The sequence below is a fragment of the Bison bison genome, unplaced genomic scaffold (genome assembly GCF_000754665.1).
Source record: "Bison bison bison isolate TAMUID 2011002044 unplaced genomic scaffold, Bison_UMD1.0 scf7180017864456, whole genome shotgun sequence".
Classification (NCBI taxonomy): Eukaryota; Metazoa; Chordata; class Mammalia; order Artiodactyla; family Bovidae; genus Bison; species Bison bison.
In genome coordinates, this window is record NW_011495018.1 from 12391689 (window position 1) to 12415249 (window position 23561).

Below are 23561 nucleotides of genomic sequence, written 5' to 3' on the forward strand. Positions count from 1 at the left end.
CTCTCACATCCATACATGACCACTGGAAAAACCATAGCCTGGACTAGATGGACCTTTGTTGGCAAAGTAATGTCTCTGCTTTTTAATATGCTGTCTAGGTTGGTCATAACTTTCCTTCCAAGGAGTAAGTGTCTTTTAATTTCATGGCTGCAATCACTATCTGCCGTGATTTTGGAGCCCAGAAAAATAAAGTCAGCCACTGTTTCCCTACTATTTGCTATGAAGTAATGGGACCGGATGCCATGATCTTAGTTTTCTGAATGTTGAGCTTTAAGCCAACTTTTTCACTCTCCTCTTTCACTTTCATCAAGAGGCTCTTTAGTTCTTCTTCACTTTCTGCCATAAGGGTGGTGTCATCTGCATATCTGAGGTTATTAATATTTCTCCCGGCAATCTTGATTCCAGCTTGTGCTTCTTCCAGCCCAGAATTTCTCATGATGTACTCTGCATATAAGTTAAATAAGCAGGGTGACAATTACAGCCTTGATGTACTCCTTTTCCTATTTAGAACCAGTCTTCCTATTTGGAACCTATTTGGAACTGCTTGCTGAGCCCGGAAAACAGGGAACCCTAGGCCACCATTCCTTGGAGAGACTGATGCAGTGGGTCTGTGGGAGTGAGAGGCTGTGATGTCACCAAGCTGCCCAGGGATGGGGAGGCTGTGATCTGGCCATTCACCTCCAGCTCCAGGTAAAGAGACACAGGGGTTTGATCAATCTGGGCCCATCTTCAGTGACCCCTCTGCCTGCACTCTTTCTTCCTGAGATCTCATGGCCCTATATTTCTTCTTTTGTCTTCACACTGAGCTCAAGCTGTCCCATGGCATGAGAGTTTGTGGACACCATTCTCTATCCAATAAAATTTATAAAAAATCAAAACCAACCAAACAAAAAAACTTTATAAAAGCAGGTAGATTTGGCCCAGAGGATATAGTTTACTGATTTCTGCCTTAGAGCAGTAGCTCAAAGTGTAACCTTTGGACCAAAAGCATTAAACCTGGGAACTTGTAAGTAGTACAAATTCTTGGGCCCTGCCCTAGACCTACTGAATCAGAACAAGTATTTTCTGTTTGCATCCCCATGTCTTTCTGAAATTCCAATTACACATATGTTAGGCTGCTGGAAGTTGTTCCAGAGCTCACTGATGCTCTTTTAATTTTTAAAAAATCTTTTTTCTCCTCTCAGTTTCATTTTAGATAATTTCTATCACTGTCTTGAAGTTTACTAATCTTTTCTTTTGTAATGTCTAATCTTCTGCTAATTCCATCCAGTATTGCTTTTTATCTGGACATTATAGTATTGAGATGAAATTTGATTTTGGTGTTTGAAAAATAATTCTTCCATGGTTTTATGTAGCTTTTCAACATGGAATACAATTATAATAATTAATGTCTATGTGTGCTAAGTCTAACATCTGTGTCAATTCTGGATTGATTTCAATTGATTGCTTTAAAATTTTCCACTGTAGTCATGTTTTTCTGTTTTAGTAGCTTAGTAATCTTTGATTGGATGTCAGATATTGTGATTTTTCTTTGTTAGGTGCTGGATATTTTTAAATTCTTGAACTTTTTTTCTGAAAAGTGAAAGTGAAAGTCGCTCAGTAGTGTCCGACTCTTCACGACCCCATGGACTATACAGTCCACGGAATTCTCCAGGCCAGAATACTGGAGTGGGTAGCCTTTCCCTTCTCCAGGGTATCTTCCCAACCCAGGAGTTGAACCGGGGTCTCCTGCATTGCAGGTTGATTCTTTACCAACTGAGTTATGTAGTTAAATTACATTTTGTCTCTTTTGAATCTTACTTTAAGCTTTGGTAGGCAGGACCAGAGCAGTGGTGTCTGGTGTTAATTATTCTTCTCTAATGGGGCAAGACTTTTCTGAATACTCAATGTCTATGAATTTTTCCATTCTGACTGGTGGGAATAGGCACTGTACCTGGCCCTCCTTTTGGAAGGTTCTTTCCATAATGGTGGGTAGTTTCCTCACATGCATGAGCTGATCAGTCTAGGCAAATACTCAAAGCAACCCTTTGCAGCTCTCTGGAGTTCTCCCTGTGCAGCTCTCTTCTCTCCAGGACCCTGTCCTTCTACCTCTAACTGCATTCAGTTCAGTTCAGTTCAATTCAGTCGCTCAGTCATGTCTGACTCTTTGTGACCCCATGGACCGCAGCATGCCAGGCTTCCCTGTCCATCACAAACTCCCAGAGCCTATTCAAATTCATGCCCATTGAGTTGGTGATGCCATCCAACCAGCTCATCCTCTGTCTCCCCCTTCTCCTCCTTCCTTCAATCTTTCCCAGCATCAGGGCCTTTTCCAGAGAGTCAGTTTTAAGCATCAGGTGGCCAAAGTATTGGAGTTTCAGCTTCAACATCAGTCCTTCCCGTGAATATTCAGGACTGATTTCCTTTAGGATGGAGTGGTTTGATCTCCTTGCAGTCCAAGGGACTCTCAAGAGTCTTCTCCAACACTTTTCCCCAAACTCAGTTCCACCTTCTCAACTCAGAGAGTCCACTGAGTTCCTCTTGAGTTTCCCATTTCTGCACCACCTCTGGAAACTTTCTGAAGGCAGCAAGCAAAGGCAATCATAGGTCTTATTTTATTTCCTGTGTCTCAGGATCATTGTCCATCATTACTTGCTATCCAGTGGTATTAAAATCCTTACACCATCTTGGTTGAACGCACTTAGTTTTTAAAAATAATTTTATTTATGTATTTGTGGCTGCACTGGGTCTTGGTTGCTTTGTTGGGCTTTCTCTAGTTGTGACAAGTGGGGGCTACTCTTCCTTGTGATGCTCGGGCTTCTCGTTGCCCTGGCTTCTCTTGTTGTGGAGCATGGACTCTAGGGAATGTGGGTTTCAGGACTTGCAGCTCCCAGGCTCAGTAGTTGAGCATGAGCTTGGTTGTCACGAGGCATGTGGAATCTTCCCAGACCAGGGATTGAACTCGTATCTCTTGCATTGGCAGGTGAATTCTTATCCACTGTGGTACCAGGGAAGTCCCTGAATGCACTTCTGTAAGCAGATGTGGTGATCCCTGATATTCTGATTGGTTAAAAAACAGCAATTCAGACTTTATGAATGTTAGGACATTTGATTCATCAGAAACTCCAATGAAATTAGTGTTTTCTTTTTACAGTAGAGGAAACTGAGGCTCAGACAGGTGAAGTAACTGTTTGCCTGACCCCCAAGCACTCATATTTTCATTGCTTGATGCTGTTCCCCATCCACATCTGCCAGCCCTTGCTGGGATGTGTGCCCTTTGAACCACAGCACACCCTGGGAGACAGGGTTAGATCCTCCTGATTCTCAGTGTGAATGGCGGGAACCAGCATCAGCTGCATCCCCAGGAACTTGTTAGAGAGGCAGAGGCTCGGCACCTCCCAGGCTTGCTGGATGAGAACTGATACGTTAGCAAGATCGCAGGTGACTCTTTGCGTGTATAACCATAAAGAAGACTGAGGGCCAAAGAACTGATCCTTTCAAACTGTGGTGCTGGAGAAGACTCTTGAGAGTCCCTTGGACAGCAAGGAGATCAAACCAGTCCATCTTAAAGGAAATCACCCCTGAAAATTCATTGGAAGGACTGTTCCCAAAGCTGAAGCTCTAATACTTTGACCACCTAATGTGAAGAACTGAGTCACTGGAAAAGACCCTGATGCTGGGAAAGATTGAGGGCATGAGGAGAAGAGGATGACAGAGCAAGTCAATGGACATGAGTCTGAGCAAACTCTGGGAGACAGTGAAGGACAGGAAAGCCTGGCATGTTACAGTCCGTGGAGTTGCAAAGAGTCGGATGTGGCTTAGCGACTAAACAACACCAGTTTGAGACACATTAAATCAGAATATAGTTTCTGAACCTGTCTTCTGAGTCCAGTATCCTGGCTCCCTGGGAGCATAGAACTGAGCTGAACTGGGGGGAGGCACAGCCAGAAACTGGGTCCCACACCCGGGGTGAGCCTGTAGGTCCCCCTTTTCCAATTGCAGTTCAAGTACTTGGAACAGAACAAGCTGGACAAGGCTCCCGGAGAGGCTGGTTGGACATGGCCTCTGCCCTTTGGGAGTTTGTCTAGACCACAGTTTTCTAGGAAGCTGTGACTCACCCTGCCTTCATCCACCTGCCAGGTGCCAGCTTGGCTGGAGGCCAATGGGCTGAGCTCTGGGAGAAGAAGCCAGGAAGGCCTCAGGGGGAGGGGAGAGAAGAGGAATTGGATGGTGGTGGGGAGCAGCTGCTTGCCATGGTGCCTCCCAGCAGGTGAGGGCCACTGCAGCACTGCCTGCCCCTGTGCCCTGCCCTCTCCCACCACCACAACCATAGTCAGGTCGTAGAACAGCTGGACAGTCCCTACGCACTCACCGTATGAGACTGTCTCTGCATTTTAAGAATCTTTCTGAAAAAGCCCCCAGATATCTACTCAGCATAGAACAGAGCTGATGGTCCTCCTGGACCAAAACTGCTAGGGAGGACAAGGCGGGGCTGTTAAAGGGCTGTTTATTTCTTGTTTATTTCCTCTGAGACCCTTCCTTGCAATTAACATAAATTGTCCCCAGGAGGAGGGTGGTACCCAAAGGTTCAAAAAGCTGGGAGAGGGTTTAACAGAGTTCTAGACCAGCCTCCTCTTCCCAGGGAAGCATGCTCGTTCTATCAAGAGGGGCTTCAGGGACTGGTAGAATTATCTCCTAACCAGAACCTCTCTAGGCATGGGGTGTGCAGACTCCTCTAGCCAGTATTCACACCTGCACAGTATTTATGAACCACACCGCAGCCAGGTGCCAGGGGAAAATGAACCGGCACAGCTGCGAAGTCAGAGAGCCCTGGCTTAGGATCCGGCACACGCTGTGAGTAGCTCTGTGGCTTTTGGCAAGCTTAGAAGCTTTGAGTCTCAAATTCTTCATCTAGACCATTGGGTGACGATCAGAGCCCCCTGAAAGAGCTTCAGTAAAGTGCGTTAATGTATGGACCGGGTGTGATGGTTCATTTTATATGTCGACTTCCCAGGTGGCTCAGTGGTAAAGAATCCGCCTGCCGATGCAGGAGATGTGGGTTCGATCCCTGGGTCAGGAAGATCCCCTGGAGTAGGAAATGGCAACCCGCTCCAGTATTCTTGCCTGGAAAATTCCATGGACAGAGGGACCTGGTAGGCTACTGTCTAGGGGTCACAGAGTCAGACATGACTGAGTGGCTGAGCACTGAGTACTTGACTGGATCACGGGGGGCCCAGATATATGGCTAAACATTTCTAGCTGTGACTATGAGGGTGTTCCCAGATGAGATTAGCATTTAAATTGGTAGACTCAAATAGCTAAATAATCCGGGCTATGATAGCACCTGATTGAACTGTCAATATATGCTTCATTTCTCTGAGGTTTTGATTCAAATCCCTACTTTGGTTCTCCAAATGCATCTCACTGTTGAGCCAGCCCTGCGTCTTATGACAGTAACTGAAGCCGCTTATAAATAACTCCACTGTGATATTTAGCAAATTATTCTGATCTGATGGGTAAACTCACATGAGTGCAGCTGTTCATGTCAAAGAGAAGGGAAAAGGTTGAGGGCTGTTTAGGGTGCCTGCTGGGCTCGCTTCATAAAAGGTGCCTTGCAATCTTGCGTTCCGTCTCCAGTCGTGCCTGGAGTAAGCTTTCACTGAGGTGTCGCTGGTGGCAATCATGAAACTTGAGGAATGGGGGGAGTATCCTAATTCAGTTAGGAGGCCTGGACTGAACAAATGAGGCAGTTTTCCACAGGAAGGAGGATCCTGGCCCCAATCTCATCTTTCCAAGCCTCACGAGAGGCAGGCTTCCTGCCCACCTGACCCTGCATCGCGTTTTCTTTTCCTTCTGAACTCAGTCCCAAGCAGAGAGTACCAGCTGCCTCCTCCACTGGCCGGCTGGGTCTGCCTGCTGCTGGGACTGAAATCTTTCGGAATCATAGGCTTCATAACTGCTGTTCCTCCAGCTGGAGACAGGCTTCCGATGAGCATTTGTATGGCTGTCTCCTCACCATTCAGGCCTCAGCAAAAATGTCACCTCCTCAGAAAAGTGCTCCGTGACCACCTCTCTAAAGCAGCCCCTGCTCCCGTCAGGAGTCTCATCCTCCGTCAGCCCTGTGAGTGAGCCGTTTGGACACCTGCTTCAGGTGACCGCAACTCTAGTTGACATCTGACTGTAAGAACAAGAGACGCCAAGTGAGAACTGCCCAACTGAGCCTTGTCCACTCACAAGCGTGAGAGAGGCTGAGGCTGTTGTAAGTCACTGAGTGTTGGCTGACTTCATCCTCACACAACCCTGTGAGGAAGGACATTCTTTCTGTTTATTTTTTAAGCTTTTTATTTTGGATGGGGGTACAGCTGATTAAAAATGTGATAGTTTCAGGTGGACAGTGAAGGGACTCAGCCATATATATACATGCATCCATTCTCCCCCAAACTCCCCTCTGAACCAGGCTGCCACATGACGTTGAGCCGAGTTCCTTGGGCTATACAGTAGGTCTTCGTTGGTTATCCATTTTAAATATAGCCGTGTGTACCTGTCCATCCCAAGCTCCCTAACTATCCCTTCCCTCGTTCTTCCCTCTGGCAACCATAAGTTCTTTCTTTATGTATGTCTGTGAGTCTGCTTCTGTTTTGTAAGTTCATTTGTATCATTTCATTTCAGATTTCACGTATAAGGGATGTTATGTGATGTTTCTCCTTCTCTGTCTGACTTACTTTACTCAGGATGGCAATCTCTAGGCCCATCCATGTTGCTGCAAATGGCATTATTTCATTCTTTTTAATGGCTGAGTAATATTCCATTGTATATATGTACCACATCATTACTCAGTCTTCTGTCAATGGACTTTTAGGCTGCTTCCATGTCTTGGCTATTGTAAACAGTGCTTCAATGAACATTGGGGTACATGTATCCTTTCAGATCATGTTTTTCTCTGGATATATTCCTAGGAGTGTGACTACATCATCTGTGACGTGCATTTATTTCTAGTGGCATGGTTTTAGAATATGGCTGAGTTAACACTTTTTGTGAATCACAGAGAAGTGGGGTTCAGCCCAACCTGGGTTTAATTCTCCTCAGCCCTTAGTGAACTGGGTCACATGACTGAAGGTTTAGGAGTGGTGGATTAGGAGGGGCTGGGGGAGCTGGTGTTGGTCTCTCTCAGGCTAAATGTTGAGCATTTTCCCAACCTTCCTGGCCTCAGTTTTCTTCTTATGTGTGACATGGAGAAGTGAGGTCACCTCCAAGGCCTCTGTCGCCCTGAGAGAGGGGGCCTGGCTGCTTCCCCGCCTTCCACTATCACGGAGGACGTTGGGCGCTCCTGCCAGCAGCCTTCCTGGTCTGACTCTTGACGAGTCAGGTGAACAGACTTCTGGGACTTAGAAGGAGGCCACCTCACTGGCCAGTGGCTGCAGAGGGGGAGCTGCCAAGGGAACCGCACAAGAGAGAAGTTCAGGAAGTGAGGGTTGTAGCAGCCTAACTCCCACCCAAGCCCCAAGGCCATGCCCCAAGCCCCATGTACCTGAGCACATAGGGACAACTGGCTTGAACCTTAGCGGGGAGCTAGAATGTTCTGACCAGTGAGAGGAGGGTGAGCAAAGCCAGTGTGTCTAGAGTGTGTCGGGGTAGGGGGCGTCACTGTGGCTAGATTTCTGCTCCCCCCTTTCACAGGAGCTTCCCCCTCATAAATAGTTGTTTCTCCTTCCAGCCTGACAAACTTTGAGTAAATCAAACCTTTGGGGCTACCCATTTCCAGTTCTGAGTTGGCCATATTCCTCATTGCATGAGTTAGAAATAGCATTCCACTCTGAGGGAGACAGCCTCACCCAGACCCCAATAAAAACCATAGCTCAAACACATCACCTCAGGTGTTTTGTTTTCCCTCTTCTATAAAAGTTCAAAGGAAGGTGTTTCAGCACTGAAGTGGGGCTCCCCAGTAATCAGAGACCAGGGCTTCTTCTGTCTTTATTCTCCACCATTGTTAGTGAATGGTTTTCATTCTCAAGTGTGCCTCTGCCCCAAAATGATTGCTGGAGCACGAGCCATCATATCTATATTCCAGGCAGGGAAGAAAGAATAGGGAGGAGCAAAAATGTGCACCCAAGTTTTCTTCTCCTTCAGTTCAGTCACTCAGTAGTGTCTGACTCTTTGCAACCCCATGGACTGCAGCATGCAAGGCCTTCCTGTCCATCACCAACTCCTGGAGTTTACTCAAATTCATGTCCGTTGAGTGGGTGATGCCATCCAACCATCTCATCCTCTGTCATCCCCTTCTCCTCCTGCCTTCAATCTTTCCCAGCATCAGGGTCTTTTCTAATGAGTCAGTTCTTCACATCAGGTGGCCAAAGTATTGGAGTTTCAGCTTCAACATCAGTCCTTCCAATGAATATTTAGGACTGATCTCCTTTAGGATGGACTGGTTTTATCTCCTTGCAGTCCAAGGGACTCTCAAGAGTCTTCTCCAACACCACGGTTCAAAAGCATCAATTCTTCTCCTTAGCTATCATATATAGTAATATCCACTTATATTTTATAGACCAGAATTTAGTCACTTAGGTGCAGGCGAGGCCGGGAAATGTAGTTTTCAATTCCTAAGTCCTAAGTCACTTCAGACATGTCTGACTCTTGAGAAACCATGGCCTGTAGCCTGCCAGGCTTCTCTGTCCATGGGATTCTCCAGGCAAGAATACAGGAGTGGGTAGCCATTTCCTTCCCCAGGGAATCTTCCTGACCCCAGGGATCAAACCCGCGTCTCTTATGTTTCTTGCACTGGCAGGTGGGCTCTTTACCACTAGCACCATCTGGGAAGACCAGTTACCACATGGACACTTTAAATGAAACAAGAGTTCTCTTCTAAGGAAGAACAGGAGAATGAATACTGGTAGGCAACTAGCAATTTCTGCCTCACTAAGCATGGCAGTCAAGGCCTTGGATGAACTTTCAAAACTAGTAAGCTTATTCTGCTACTTCTGTGCTGCAGGCCTGGCTCAGGGATGGGAGGATAGGAAAGTCGGTCATTCAGTGATAGGCTTGTCCCCCTGACTTGGATAACCAACACTGGACCAAGCCCGAGCATTCTGCCTTCCTGCTCAGCTTTTCTGCTGCTGCCAAGGCAGCACCTGGACCCCCACGTGAGGGGTAAAACTGCTAAGGCTCCTATTCTGTTCCCCAGAGAGTAGGACAGGGTCCATTCAGTTGCCCTGGACTCACCTGCTGAGGAGACACTGCTGCAGTTGGGCCATGGATGGAGCCCATGGTGTGTTTGCACATGTGCACACCTGCCCCCCACATTCCCCAGCTCTCTCTCCTCACAATCACCTACATTTCTCCCACCTGTGTTTCTCTTGCTCCTATATAGTGTTAATATCTAGGGCTCTCACCAGGGGGCAGACCTTTGAAAGACTCTCGAGTACAGAGGAGGTGATGATGACTGTAGCTTGTGGTCCAAAGGCCCTCAGGTCCCCCACGGGTTGCTGTGGGAGACTTTGTGATTAATCCCTTCAGCCAGGCAACCTCACAAATCAAATATCAGGTCTAATTTTTAAAGCCATTTTCATGACAGTGGTTTTCCATTGAATCCCCAAGAGCTAACAATATGTAATCAGTTTTCCTTAACAAATGACCTCCTTTAACTTCATTAGTTCATACTTAATTTACTAGCATGTAGCAAGATAATTAACACTCCTGATTAGAAACGGGCCAAAGAAGGAACCTCTGTTTGTGTGGCCAAGGCCAATATTGATTAAAAGTTAAGCTGTTTTCTAATTTTCCTTACCATTTAATTCATTGAAGGTGGTGGTTGGTGATTTGTAGTTTTTGTTTAAAAAATTAAAATGGAGGTGAGATGAATGGGTCTTGCCACAGAGCACTTTATTACCAACTCTACCAACTCATGTTTTGGGTACTTTTGCTTTTTTTTTTTTTTTTCTCAGATATAAAGACATGAAGCCAGAGAATCAAAGGACAATTGACTGTGTTTAACAGAGGCTTTAAATAGCTGGCAAGACTTTCAGCTCATTAGGAGGGGAGCTGAGAGGCAGGCTAGGGTGGGGAGAGTGGAGAAAACCTCCCAGAATGTAATACTAACCATCTTGTTTGTAAGCATCGTTTTTTGAGCAGTCTGGTCCACCTATTATAGTTTCCAAAGCCCTTTGAGTTCCTTATCACTTGGTCCCCACACAGCTCTGGGATGGGGATGGGGATGGTTGGTGGGGACCCACTGTGGGAGCCTCAGCATCTCTGATGAGTAAATAGGCCCAGAGAAGTGAGAAGAGTTGAACTATAGCCAGCTCAGGAACTCTGCCTTCTGCAGGCTGGACCCTGCATCTTCCTTTGTGTGACCCCGTGGACTGTAGCCTTGGACTACATGTAGTAGCCATGACCCCATGGACTGTAGCCAAGAATGCCAGGAGAAATATCAATAACTTCAGATATGCAGATGACACCACACTTATGGCAGAAAGTGAAGAGGAACTAAAGAGCCTCTTGATGAAAGTGAAAGAGGAGAGTGAAAAGGCTGGCTTGAAACTCAACATTCAGGAAACTAAGATCATGGCATCCCATCCCATCACTTCATGGCAAATAGATGGGGAGACAATAAAAACAGTGACAGACTTTATTTTCTTGGGCTGCAAGACCACTGCAGATGGTGACTGCAGCCATGAAATTAAAAGATGGTTGCTCCTTGGAAGAAAAGCTATGACCACCTAGACAGCATATTAAAAAGCGGAGACAGTGCTTCACCAACAAAGGTTCATCTAGTCAAACCTATGGTTTTTCCAGTAGTCATGTATGGATGTGAGAGTTGGACTATAAAGCAAGCTGAGCACCGAAGAATTGATGCTTTTTAACTGTGGTGTTGGAGAAGACTCTTGAGAGTCCCTTGGACTGCAAGGAGATCAAACCATTCCATCCTAAAAGAAGTCAGTCCTGAATATTCATTGGAAAGACTGATGTTGAAGCTGAAACTCCAATACTTTGGCCACCTGATGTGAAGAACTGACTCATTGGAAAAGACCCTGATGCTGGGAAAGATTGAAGGCAGGAGGAAAAAGGGATGACAGGATGAGATGGTTAGCTGGCATCACCGACTTGATGGACATGAGTTTCAGAAAGCTCCAAGAGTTGGTGATGGACAAGGAAGCCTGGTGTGCTGCAGTCCATGGGGTCGCAGAGTCAGACATGACCGAGTGACTGAACTGACTGATAGACTGTAGCATGCCAGGCTCCTCTGTCCATGGGATTCTCCAGGCAAGAATACTGGAGTGGGTTGCCCTGCCCTCCTCCAGGGGACCTTCCCAACCCAGTGACTGAACCCACATCTGCTTGGCAGGCAGATTCTTTACCACTGAGCCACCAGGGAAGCCCATCCTTTGTGAAGACTGATGCAAATATTGGCTGATTCCAAACTTCTGGGTCTCTCAGCTTCACTTGTGAGGTAAGCCAGGTGCCAGGCCACGAGCTTTAAGGCACCCTCATTCTTAGGCCCCTGCCCTCTGTGCCTTCACTGCCTCGTTCACTCCACTCCAACCCTGGGCCCTGGATCAGAGCTCACTAATCTCTGTTTCGAGCTTACTTCCCGCCAGGCCCTCTGTTAACTCCTGTTTTGCGGCTTCCCTGGTGGTTCAGAAGTTAAAGCGTCTGCCTGCAGTGCGGGAGACCTGGGTTTGATCCCTGAGTTGGGAAGATCCCCTGGAGAAGGAAATGGCCACCTACTCCAGTGTTCTTGCCTGGAGAATCCCATGGACAGAGGAGCCTGGCGGGCTACAGTCCATGGGGTCACAAAGAGTCAGTCAGATACAACTTAGTGACTGAACAACAAAAATAACAACAAACAGCAAACGAGTCTGGAAGGGTGAAGCTTGGTTGGAGTCCTGATTGGCTGGCTCCAGGGCCTTCGCTCTTGAGGCAGAATCCTAGATTTCCTGGGAGGAGAAATACCTGGACCTGGACTCTACCCAGGAGCTGGTAGCTTGGCTTGCTCTGGCTGGGGGTTCCTCGGAGAGGGGCTGGTGAAGGGAGAGAAAGCCCTGTGCTGGCGTGGCTTGGCAATATGGCCTGGAGATGTGTGTGGGGAGAGCGGGTGGCCCCAGGAAAGAAGCGAGGAATCTTGCTTGGTCCCCTCAGGTGGGCAGACCCTGCTGATGGAAACAGGGCTGCTCTTGCCTCTTGCATCCTCCCAGTCTTCTTTCTTTTTAAAATATTTCAATTTATGTATGTATTTGGCTGTGCTGGGTCTTAGTTGCAACATGTGGGATCTAGTTCCCTGACCAGGGATTGAACCCCGGCCCCCTGCTTTGGGAGCATGGAGTCTTAGTCACTGGGAGAGAAATCCTAGCCTCCCAGGCTTAAACACAAAATTCCCTCAGCGCGTTGGGCTTCTCTTCTAGGTCTCTGGAGACAGAACCTTTCCCAGGGCTTGGAGGATGGAGTGGGCGTGCTCAGAGGGGCTGGGCTTGGGGTTCAGGCTGTGGCCGTCCAATGGGCGAGCAGCTTTCAGGGAGTCCTTTCATGGCACCCCCTCATCCCCAGCCTAAGGAATAGAGCAAGTGCGTGGGGGAAGGAAAGCTTGAGGCAGGAGGTGGGCAGTGCAGGGGAAGGGGACTTGCCCAGACCTCTGCCCACAGTGGGGTGAGAATGAGAATAGCAGCTGACCGGTAAGACTGATCTGTTCATTTATCCCCAGCTCCTTCCACGGAAGACTGATGGCTGCCTGCTGGGGGGTTTGTAACCGTGGCTTTCACTTTGATGAAGCTCAAGAGATTTCAGGTGGTCCCTGGAGTTAAGTGTTACTAAATTGAGACCATCTGTGAAGTGGAGTCCTGTGTGCTGACTTCTCTATGCTCACGGCACTGCTGTGAAGTCAGGATGGTTATGTGACAGACAGGGAAACTGAGGCTCAGAGGGTGAAGTAACTTGTCCAAGGTTCCACCCTGGGAAAGACAGGATTTCAATCCAGATTTGACTTGGGCAGCAAACGGGACTCTTCCCTGGAAGCAGATGGTGACACCCCTTCAAATCTGACTGAAATCTCTTTGGTACCTACAGCCATCTGAGGCATGACACAGGTCAACACCTTACCCTGATGGTTCCAGCCACCTACTGAATACTGGCCTGTATTTCCCTGAGATCATTTTCACCTGAAATGTGGGTCTTGGCTGGTCCTGAACGGATTGTCTTTTGTTGGGTAGAATGGAGAGGGTGAGCCTGGGCAATCCGTATACTTTGTACCTACAGGACCAGTCACATGGAGACCCACTACCCACCTCTCCAATCAGAGTCGAGTTGTAGGTAGTCAGGTTCTTCTTCTTTTTTTTTTTTAACTTTTTCTACTGGAATAGAGCTGATTAGGGGCTTCCCTGGTGGCTTAGCAGTAAAGAATCTGCCTGCAGTGCAGGAGCTGTAGGAGATGCAGGTTCGGTCCCTGGGTGGAGAAGATCCCCTGGAGGAGGGCATGGCAACCCACTCCAGTATTCTTGCCTGGAGAATTCCATGGACAAAGGAGCCTGGCAGTATAGTCCATAGGGTTGCAAAGAGTTGGACACGCCTGAAACGACTTAGCCTGCCCACATGCATGTAGCTGTTAACAATCTTGTGATGGTTTCAGGTGGACAGCAAAGGGACTCCGCCATATACATACATGTATCCATTCTCCCCCAGACTCGCCTCCCATCCAGGCTGCGACTTAACACTGAGCACAGTTCTCTGTGCTGTAGTCCTTGTTGGTTATCCATTTTAAATACAGCAGTGTGTACATGTCCATCCCAAACTCCCTAACTATCTCTTCCCCATATTTTCCCTGCTGGCATCCATAAGTTCATTCTCTAAGTCTGTGAGGCTCTTTCTGTTCTATAAATTAGATCATTTTTTAGACTGAGAGGTTCTTGATGTGGCTCTGAAGTCAGACTGCCTGGTTTCACTGATGGCTCTGCCATTGGCTGACGTGTCAGCTTGGGCTGTCATTACAAAATACCACAGTTGGAGTGACTTAAACAAGAGAAATTTATTCTCTCACAATTCTGGAAGCCAGATGTCCACGCTCAAGTGTCAGCAGGATTGATTCCTTCTGAGGCCCTTCTCCTTGGCTTGCAGGTGGTCGTCTTCTCCAAGTCCCCATGTGGTCTTTTCTCTGTGCGAGTTTCTCCTGTTTCTCTTCTTGTAAGGACACCAATCCTACTGGATTAAGGCTCTACCTAGATGACCTCTTTTACCCTTGTTAACCCCTATAAAGGCCTAATCTCCAAATTCAGTCACAACGGGGATGGGGCCCCAACATATGAATTTTGGAGAGATACAACTCCTTAGGTGAATATAGGCATGTACCTTGCCAAGCCTCAGTTTCCCCATCTGTTACATCAGGTTAATAAAAGTACCTATTCCATAGAGTTTTTTGAGGGAATTCAGTGAGGTGCTACGTGAGGGCAATGATGGCATTCAGCAAGGGCTCTTCCTGCTGAATATCATCATCTCTAACCCCTTCATCATACCCATCACCACTGCATCATCTCCATCAGTCTAGAGGTCTGCTGGTTTCAGACCTCTGGGTCCTGCTCGTCATTTGTTCCTCAGGGTTGCGGTCAGTGAGGACCAGAGCAGCAAGAACCTTGACCTTTGACACCAAATGCTGATTTTACAAATGAGGAGACTGAGGATGGGCTAGCGGCTCATCCAGAATCAGATGCTGGCGACCTGTCCCCTGGCCTGATGATCGTGAATCATTTCTGCGACAAGGAGGGGCCAGGAGAAGGCTCCCTTCCCTGTTGGGGCCACTCGTGGAGCATTTGGACCATTCAATTAGTTTTAGCCCCTTAATATTTTATGGACTCTTTCTCTTATGTCTTAATGAAGTGCCTGTCACACAGTGAATGAATAAAAGCCATTGCTTGCCAAATCCCTACACATGGGTCCTCAGCCCAGCCCCTCTCCATCAATCCAGCATCCCAGCTCCTGGTGTGATGACATCAAACCCTTCCAAGGGCAGCCGAACATTTCCTTGCTTCGTCCCATCCAGGCATCTGTGTCTCCCTGGGAATTTGGATGGAAGTATTAATAAGCCACCAGGCTTCAGTCAGAAGGGCATGGTGACTCACTTGTTTTGACAGTATAATATCTCTAGTTAAAAATAACGCAGAAGCTAAAAAAACAAAAATCCCAACAAGCCCTGGCAGCTGGGTTGGTTTCCAGTTGAATGTCCACTCCCACCATCTTCCTTCCAATAGACTCCAAGCTGTGCTCAGGGTGGGATGCTGTGTACACTGTGGGGGTCAGCCTGGAGCCTGGCTCTCTCCCCTTTGCCAGTGATGGCTTTCGGGCTGGAAGTGTGACCCAGTCCTGGCCAATGGGACATGACAGAAGTCTGCTATGGACTTGGTTTGAGTGAGAAGCCCCATTCCCCACAACTTCGGGTCTTGGGATGCAGTTGTCTGGGGAGGTGATGCCTGCAGCATCTGTCTTGCAGCCAAGTGGGCAAGGCCCACAGCATAGACTTTCAGAGGATGTGACCTGGAGATGTCCCAGAGCTGAGAACTTACCCTGGAACCTCTGAGCTCCAGGCTTCTCATTCCATATTGTTTAAGCCTGGTTGACTCGGGTGCAGCAAAGCCATCCCACCTGAGGCTGGGTTGGTGGTGACCCTCGTGGCCAGGTGCAGGTGAGGGAAAGCATCTGTTTGCACTCAGGGATGGAGGTGGCTGGGAAGACACCGCGTAACCACTTAAAAATGTAAAAACGATTCTTGGTTCGCAAGCTGTACAAAACCAGGCAGAGGGCCAGGTTTGCCAGCCCCTGGTCTACAGTTTCCTGGGCAAGGAATCCTGCAGGAGAGGCCACCCTCAGCTTTCCTCCAAGGCCGAGCCACGGAGGTCAGGGGCCAGCCGAGCCCCCACAGACCCTGTGCATGGCCACCTTAGCTGGGGACAGAGCGTGTGAGTGTCCCAAGCCCTGCCTGCTGCCCATGGCATGCGGAGGTCTCTCTCCCCACTCTTGGTCCCTTGGGCCCCTGAGCTGCTGTGTGGCCATCCCAACATCTCTTGGTCCTTACCTCAGGTCCTCTTGCCTTGGATTAGTCACTGCTGAGGCCCCCAGCTGTGCCCGGGCCTGCTGTGGTCCCGATGACCCCTTCCCCATATCATGCTCAGTGTCAGGCTGAGTGCATCTGCCTGAGTCCATCTTCCTCAGGTGACTTCTCTCCCCGCAGATTCCTTAGTTCATCAGACAAACACATTTCTGGTGGCCTCAGTGCCCAAACCTCAGTTCAGTTCAGTTAGGTCGCTCAGTCATGTCTGACTCTTTGCGACCCCATGGACTGCAGCATGCCAGGCCTAGCCTAAGTCATATCTGAATCCTCTTAGCCTTGTGCTGGGACACTGGACTTCTAGATCATACTGTCAATCCCACTCCATCTTACAGGGAAAAAGGTAAGCTAGCAGAAAGAAGCTTGAATCAGACACCTGGCCACAGGACCTGGAAGCCAGCCATTCAACTCACTCAGCAACACCTTCCCATCTGTAAAAAGCAGAGATCACAGCACCCAGCTCAGTTCAGTTCAGTTGCTCAGTTGTGTCCGACTCTTTGCAACCCCATGGACTGCAGCACGCCAGGCTTCCCTGTCCATCACCAACTCTTGGAGCTTGCTCAAACTCATGTCCATTGAGTCGGTGATGCCATCCAACCATCTCATCCTCTGTCATCCTCTTCTCCTCCTGCCTTCAGTCTTTCCCAGCATCAGGGTTTTTTCAAATGAGACAGTTCTTGGCATCAGGTGGCCAAAGTATTGGAACTTCAGCTTCAGCAATAGTCCTTCCAATGAATATTCAGAGTTGATTTCCTTTAGGATGGACTGGTTTGATCTCCTTGCAGTCCAAGGGACTCTCGAGTCTCCTTCAACACCACAGTTCAAAAGCATCAATTATTTGGCCCTCAGCTTTCTTTATGGCCCAACTTTCACATCCATACATGACTACTGGAAAAACCATAGCCTTGACTACAGGGACCTTTGTCAGCAAAGCAATGTCTCTGCTTTTTAATATACTGTCTAAGTTGGTCATAGCTTTTCTTCCAAGGAGCAAGCATCTTTTAATTTCATGGCTTCAGTCACCACCTGCAGGGATTTTGGAGTGCCCAGCTCAGGTGCCCATAAATCAGACTTGGTACATGGAGGGGTCCAGCACAGGGCATCTGTGACCTGGAACATGTGTAGTCTTCAATAGCTGCTTCCCGGATCTGCACAGAAAATTGAGGTTCAGAAATAGGATGAGCTGTGGACATGCTGGTGGAGAAACAACCATGGGAAGGCAGAGTGCAGCTGGTCTGAAGCTGACGAGGAGGGAACATAGGCAAGGCTGAGATGAGAACAGCCCCACTTCGTTTCTCAGCGCTGTGCCTGCTGGTGCCTGGCACAAAGCGATGGGGGGGTTGGGAGTCAGGAAGGAGGAGGGGTGGGAGGTGACCTGACCACAGTCACCAGGTGAGTCACGACTGAGAACAAAACCCCCCACCCCAAGCATGGAGGGGTAGGTCTGGGAGAGGTTACCCAGTTCCAAGACGTGGCTCCAGCAAGCCTATGGCTCCAGCCTTCCCACCGAAGTCTTCCCAGGGCCGCTGATGCTTCTGGCAGCCTCCCTTGCTGGGGGCAGGTATGTTCCTGCCAGTGGAGCAGCATCTTGCTGATAAAACCTAATGAGCTGCATTTAACAACAACACAGCCCTGCCATGTGGCTTCCTCCCGGGGTTGCCCGTCTGCCGACCCCGGGGGCCACGCTTGGTGCAGCTGAAACCCACTCCCCCATCATAGAATCAGGAGACAGCCCAGGTCCCTGGGGCCAGGTTCAGCACACAGGCCAGCAAATCTTTGTGCTTAGCTCGTGCCAGCTCCTGGCCACTCTCCAGGCTTTCAACAACACCACCAGATGGTGGCTAACGGAGGGTGAAAAGCTCCTGGGAAGGTCTGGGCACAGAGCAGTGGTGGGGAGAGGCCAGCCAAAGGCACCCTGACCATGGCCTTGGGGAGGGCTCCAGGTGTGGCCTGCCTTGGCTTGGAGCAACCTGCATTTATTCCCAACCCTGGCCAGTCATCTTTGCTCTCCTCTCCTTGTCACTGGACCCAGGGACCTACCAGCTGGGCATTTATTCCTTGCAAAAGGACAAGCAAGGCAAGGTGTGGATAGACATGTGTGGTCAACAGGCCTGGGCCAGGATTTCCGGGAGGGAATTGCTCTGTGGCCTCTTACCTGCAGATATCTTAGCAGCCCAGCCTTCCTTTTACCTGGAGTGAAGGAGTGGGGTGTCACACATCCGGGAACTCTGCAGCTCATCCTGCACCCCTGAGTCACAGGCTGGGCTGTTCAGGGGAAACAGTTTGACCTAAACCATCAGGGCTGTGATGGACATTCATCTCATCCTCCGGTGGCTTCAAGCATCATGCTACAGAATCCAGTTCACAAACATGCCCACTGCCCCCTGGGCAAGTGTCCTCTCACTCCAAATCCACCCCCAGTTCTTTTGGGCTGAAGGACCAGGTAGGTAAAGCCAGATGAAAGAACAGGGCTGGATGAGGGCAGATCCAGCCCACAGGAAGGAAAAAGCATCATCATTAAAAAGTCCAACCCAACACTAGGATGCCTGTCTTCCTGAGGGGAGTGAGGGACGTCCTTCCCTTCTGCTTGAGGAAGTGGATTGTCATATCTTAAAATCATGTGGGACAGGGTATCACCTGGGCCATGTGCTTTTCTGAGGATGTGCTCTGGTGGACAGGCAAAGGGGTTCTGAGCTATTTGGAGCTGAAGAAAGCTGGGTTTCTCTGCACAATCAAATGGACGGGGATGGTGTTTGCAGTTGCAGGGGAGCCAGCCACAAGAGAACCTGAGAAGCCTGGAAGGTGCTGGCACCCGGGTTGGGGGGTGAGGTGCGGGTGTGAAATAGCTGAAGTTCTATTTGAGAGCAAGCACGTCCGAGGTTTAATTTTAAACTTGTTTTGTGGATCCATCTGCCTTCATGTTTCCAAATCACCAGTGTGAATTGCTGCCCTCTCAAGGCTGGGGTGGGTCTGCATCCTACGGCTGGGTGGCCACGTGGGCACAAAACACCAGCCGCAGATTGTGGAGCAGAAAACAGTAACTCAGGGAAGGCCAGGATTAGAGCCAGGGTGACTGTGAGGATGTAACACTTTGGGGGAAACCAGGGCTGGGATAGGGGAGGGGGTTTGAGGCAACGTTGTCTGGATTTTTTTCCCCTCTTTGGTGGCACCACACAGTAGGGCATGTGGAATCTTAGTTTCCTGACCAGGGATCGAACCTGTGCCCTGTGCACTGGGAGCTCAGAGTCGTAACCACTGGACCACCGTGGGAAGGACTGTTGTCTGGGTTTTAAGGGGTAGAGAGAGCCAGGTGATACCCGGGTTGTATCCACTCTAGAAAAGTGACTTGAGCCCCTTGAGCCCTCAGTGGGTGGACAACAGATTAGCTCTGCTGGACGCTGGCCTGTTTTCCTGGTTGGTTTCCAGCCAATCCCACTGTCAGCACAGTCCCAGCTTTTAATCTGCAGCCCAGGTCTCTGCCTGGTGAAGCAGCACTTTGAATGGGCACCAGCCATCTCTTCTGGGCATGAGGGAGAAGCTGGGACATTTGAGTGTTTCTTTTATTCTGCTTATTTTATCTCAGTGGATGGGGATTGAATGGCAGGAATTAAAAACCCAAAGAATCTTATAGCTTCAGATGCAAAAGCAATATGCTGCTGTATTAAGCCGTGAAATTTGGGCATGTTTGTTATGCAGCCATAACTGACTGATACAGGGGTAGGAGGAGGTTATTACCATCTATTAAGCACCATCTTGCCAGATAGTTCATAGGCAAGAACTTGTTAAATTCTTGCAACAGAAAAGCAGAAGCATCACAGCCTCCTCACAGAGGTTGGGGAAGACCTCTGGGAGAAGGTGCTATTTGAGGAGAGATGATAAAAAGGGCAGCAGTACTGGAGCAGACTGGGAGAGGGGCTGGCACTGGCAGGAGTTTAAATGGTAGCAACGAGCAGGTCACACAGGGCATTGAAGCCAAAGCTGTGGTTTTCCCCTCCCGGTGAGAGGGGAAGCCCTTGGTGAGTTTTGGGCAGAAGAGGACACAACTTGACTTCAGATGGAGGGCTGGCCCTTGCTGGTCCATGGAGAACAGGCAATGAGAGAGGGGCAAAGAGGGACACCAGCCAAGAGGCATGGTTGCAGTAGGGAGCGTAGGATGGGCTGGACATGAGGTGTGAGAGAGAGAACTGGAAACAAGATTTGGTCTGACTCACTGGAATACTGGGCTTGGCCATTACAAGATGAGGGGAACCATAGAGAAGGGAGTTTGAGGTGGGGCCCCTTGCCTTCCCAGGACTCCATCCCTCCCTGTGGGTGCTCTTTGGGGCTATACTCAGCCAATCTCCCGCAGCAGATGCTCTGGAAACATCCCTGGGGCTCTGGAAGCTCCTGGAAGGTGGGACTGTGTCTATGTTTATCTTTGTAGTAACTGCTCATGGAATGGCTGCATGGATGAAGGCATTCTGGAAAGTCCCTGGTAGAAGTGATGCTTGGCTCAGTTGGGGATGAGGTGATAGCATTTTCTGGGCTTCCTGACTTCTGCTGGTGGGAGTGGGATGCGGAACAGGTTTTTTCAGAGAGGCTGGTCTGACCGGATTTTGTGCTGCCTTTTCTTTCCTCTTCAAGCTATTGTCCCTTAGATCCAAATCTCCCAAAGAGAGAAAACAGGGAGACATGGGCTGGCCCTGGGAAGGGGAGATGGGAATCTCTGGGCTTCTTTCAGCCCCCAGATTTGCTCTGTGAGGAGCCTGTCCTGCACAATGAGGAGAGGTCTGACTCATCCCTGGAGAGCAGATTCCCATCTGAGCAGGCTCGGAGTCTCCACAGTGCCCATTGCCATGGCAAACAGCCATTTACAGACAAGCAGATCATTCCAGAACCCCTGCTCCATTGGTTACCCTGTGACCCAGCATGGTAAATAGGTTATGCTTTGAAGATGCCACGTCTCTAACCCAGGTCCAAGCTCGGTGTGTGACCTCCCCTTTGACGGGCTCCTCCCTTGCTCCTGCTTTGTACGTGGAAAAAGTTTTCTCTTCACCTGCTGTCCTGGGGGATGGTAGTGTGGTGTTCAGATGCTCACAGCCTTAGGAAAGAGCCTTACTCATTGCTGATGAGCCTGACGCCTGGAGCTTGAGCGGTCACCGAAGGCCAGTCCTGAGCTAGTGTTCCTGTTGGGCCTCGCATGTCCCCTCGTCACTCAGGAGCAGCTTACTGTTCACTGACGAAGGCCGGTCACTGTTTTGTTGGGCCAACCAGGATGTCTCCCTCTTTTGGGCTCCTGGCCGAATGTGCTTGAGTGCTCAGTCGCTTCAACCGTGTCCGACTCTTTGTGACCCCATGGACTGTAGCCCGCCAGGCTCCTCTGTCCATGGGATTCTCCAGGCAAGAATACTGGAGTGGGTTGCCGTGCCCTCCAGGGATCTTCCAGACCTAGGGATCAAACCAGTGTCTCCTGTGTCTCCTGCACTGGAGGTGGATTCTTTACCACTGAACCACCAGGGAAGCCCTTCCTGAGTGGATAGTATGAGGTTTGATAGCACGAGGGCCCCGCCCCAGGGAGGGGCAAAATGCATTCTTGTCCCCGTTTATTACCCTTATTCCCTCCCCAGCAATCCCCTCACCCCACCATCCCCTATTCTCTCTTCTGCTCTTTCCCCCAAAAGTACTCCAGAAACTTGAAAGAGAGCCTAGAGGGCTTCCTGGAAGTGGTGTTCCTATAACCAAAGGAAATTGTATATATTTTCCAATAAAATGATGGCCCCTATTTCTAGAGTATCTACTATATGCCATGCACAGGCTATGTGCTTCTCACTTGGTTCTTATTGCAACCCTTTAAGTTTTTATTATCTCTATTTTTTAGATGAGGAAATTCAGATGAGACTCAGGGAAACTAACTGCTTACTCAAGATCACACAGGTTATTTGAACCTGAGAAGCCTCGTTCCAGAGCGTGGGCATTTAACCCACATGCAATACTTTTTTGGTGTCCTGTTTGTGTTTGTATTTGCTTTGGGCCTCTTCCCAGTTGCCCTTCACACCCCTCTTCCTGGTTCCTCTGAGCAGCAGTGCTTGCTTTTCTGAAGATCCAGGTCACTTCTTGCCTCTGCTCTCTTTAGGCTCCTCTCCGCCCTCAGTAAGGCAATGGTCACTTGTCCAGCCACTGGACCACACCTTCCAGTCCATTCAATGAATATGGAAAGAGAAGGGAAAGAAAGGAGACAAACTCAAGTGTGAGAGCCATTGGGGCCACAGCCATGTGGCTGGCTGACAGGCTCAGGGGAAGAGAGAAGGCCCCAGGACCAGGAAGGATGGGGTGGGTGTGGTCCTGGCAAGGCCAGCTGTCCAGGGTCCAAAAGCAAGCTCTGGGAATCAAGTTACAGCCTCTAAGGAATGGCTGGAACAACTCAAGCCGAGTGTTAGGTCCCCAACTCAGCAGATTAAGGGAAGTGAGAGCGGGACATGTGGTCTATAGGGCAACAGAGTATTGGGTAGGGAAACTGAATCAGGAATCTTGTCCTCCATGCTGGGTCAACTCATGGGGCCCCATTCAGGCTTCTGATTCCCAGGGTAACCTGGCTATACAAGCCTTAGAGCCATAGACAATAGAACTTTCCCCCAGCCCCGCGGCTGACATTACTGCCAAGACACTTGCTGCCCATCAGGACTGTCTCAGACCTGGGTAGTGCTGAGTCTGCACTCTGTGAGCACGAGCATTCTCTTTTTGGACAGCAGGGGGCAAAAACTGGGTGAGAAGAGATGAAGATGGCACCTCTCAGCAACCTTCTCTCCCATCACAGGACCCTGGCTGCACAGAGCTGCCCCTCCCCAGCCCCCCATCCAGAGCCTCCAGGCCCCCCAAACCTGCTATTCAAGGACACTTTGGGATGGTATCACCTAGGGCTTTGGAGGGAAGAACCTGATAACTTGATTCTAGGACTTCAAAATGTCAATGATGACTTGCTTTTTTTTTTTTTTAAAAGGGTCTAAAAACCTCAGACATGCCCTCCTTGGTGTGATGTGTGTGGCGGGGGTGGTGTTGACTAAGCTGGGGGTTGCTGTACACACTCTGATCCCTTCTTGGGAGTGCTTGTCTCCTAGTTTTGGCCTGTGGTGAATTCCTACACTGTTACGTGTCCTTCCCAGATGGAGGCTGGCTGCAGGGCAATGCCTCGGGAAGAGACGAGGGAGGCCCCGCCTCAGGGCTCTTTGCTGTCTGGCTCCCATGGGTGATGTTCATTATCCTTAAACCCACGGCACTGGGGGTCAGCCACGCTGGCCTCTGCCCGCAGCTGTGAACACCTATCTCCGCTCCACCAGCTTCATTCCTCCTGATAACCACTGCCACCTGCACAGGAAGATGGATGGCTGCTGTCATCCAGGCTGGTGTGCGACGTAGAGGCGCAGACTGGCGGTGACAAGGGCAAAGGGGGCCGAGGTAGATGGGCTGGGGCTAGTACGGTGCTCTAGGGAGGACGGATGCCCCAGGCCCGCCCAGCCCTCTGGTGGAA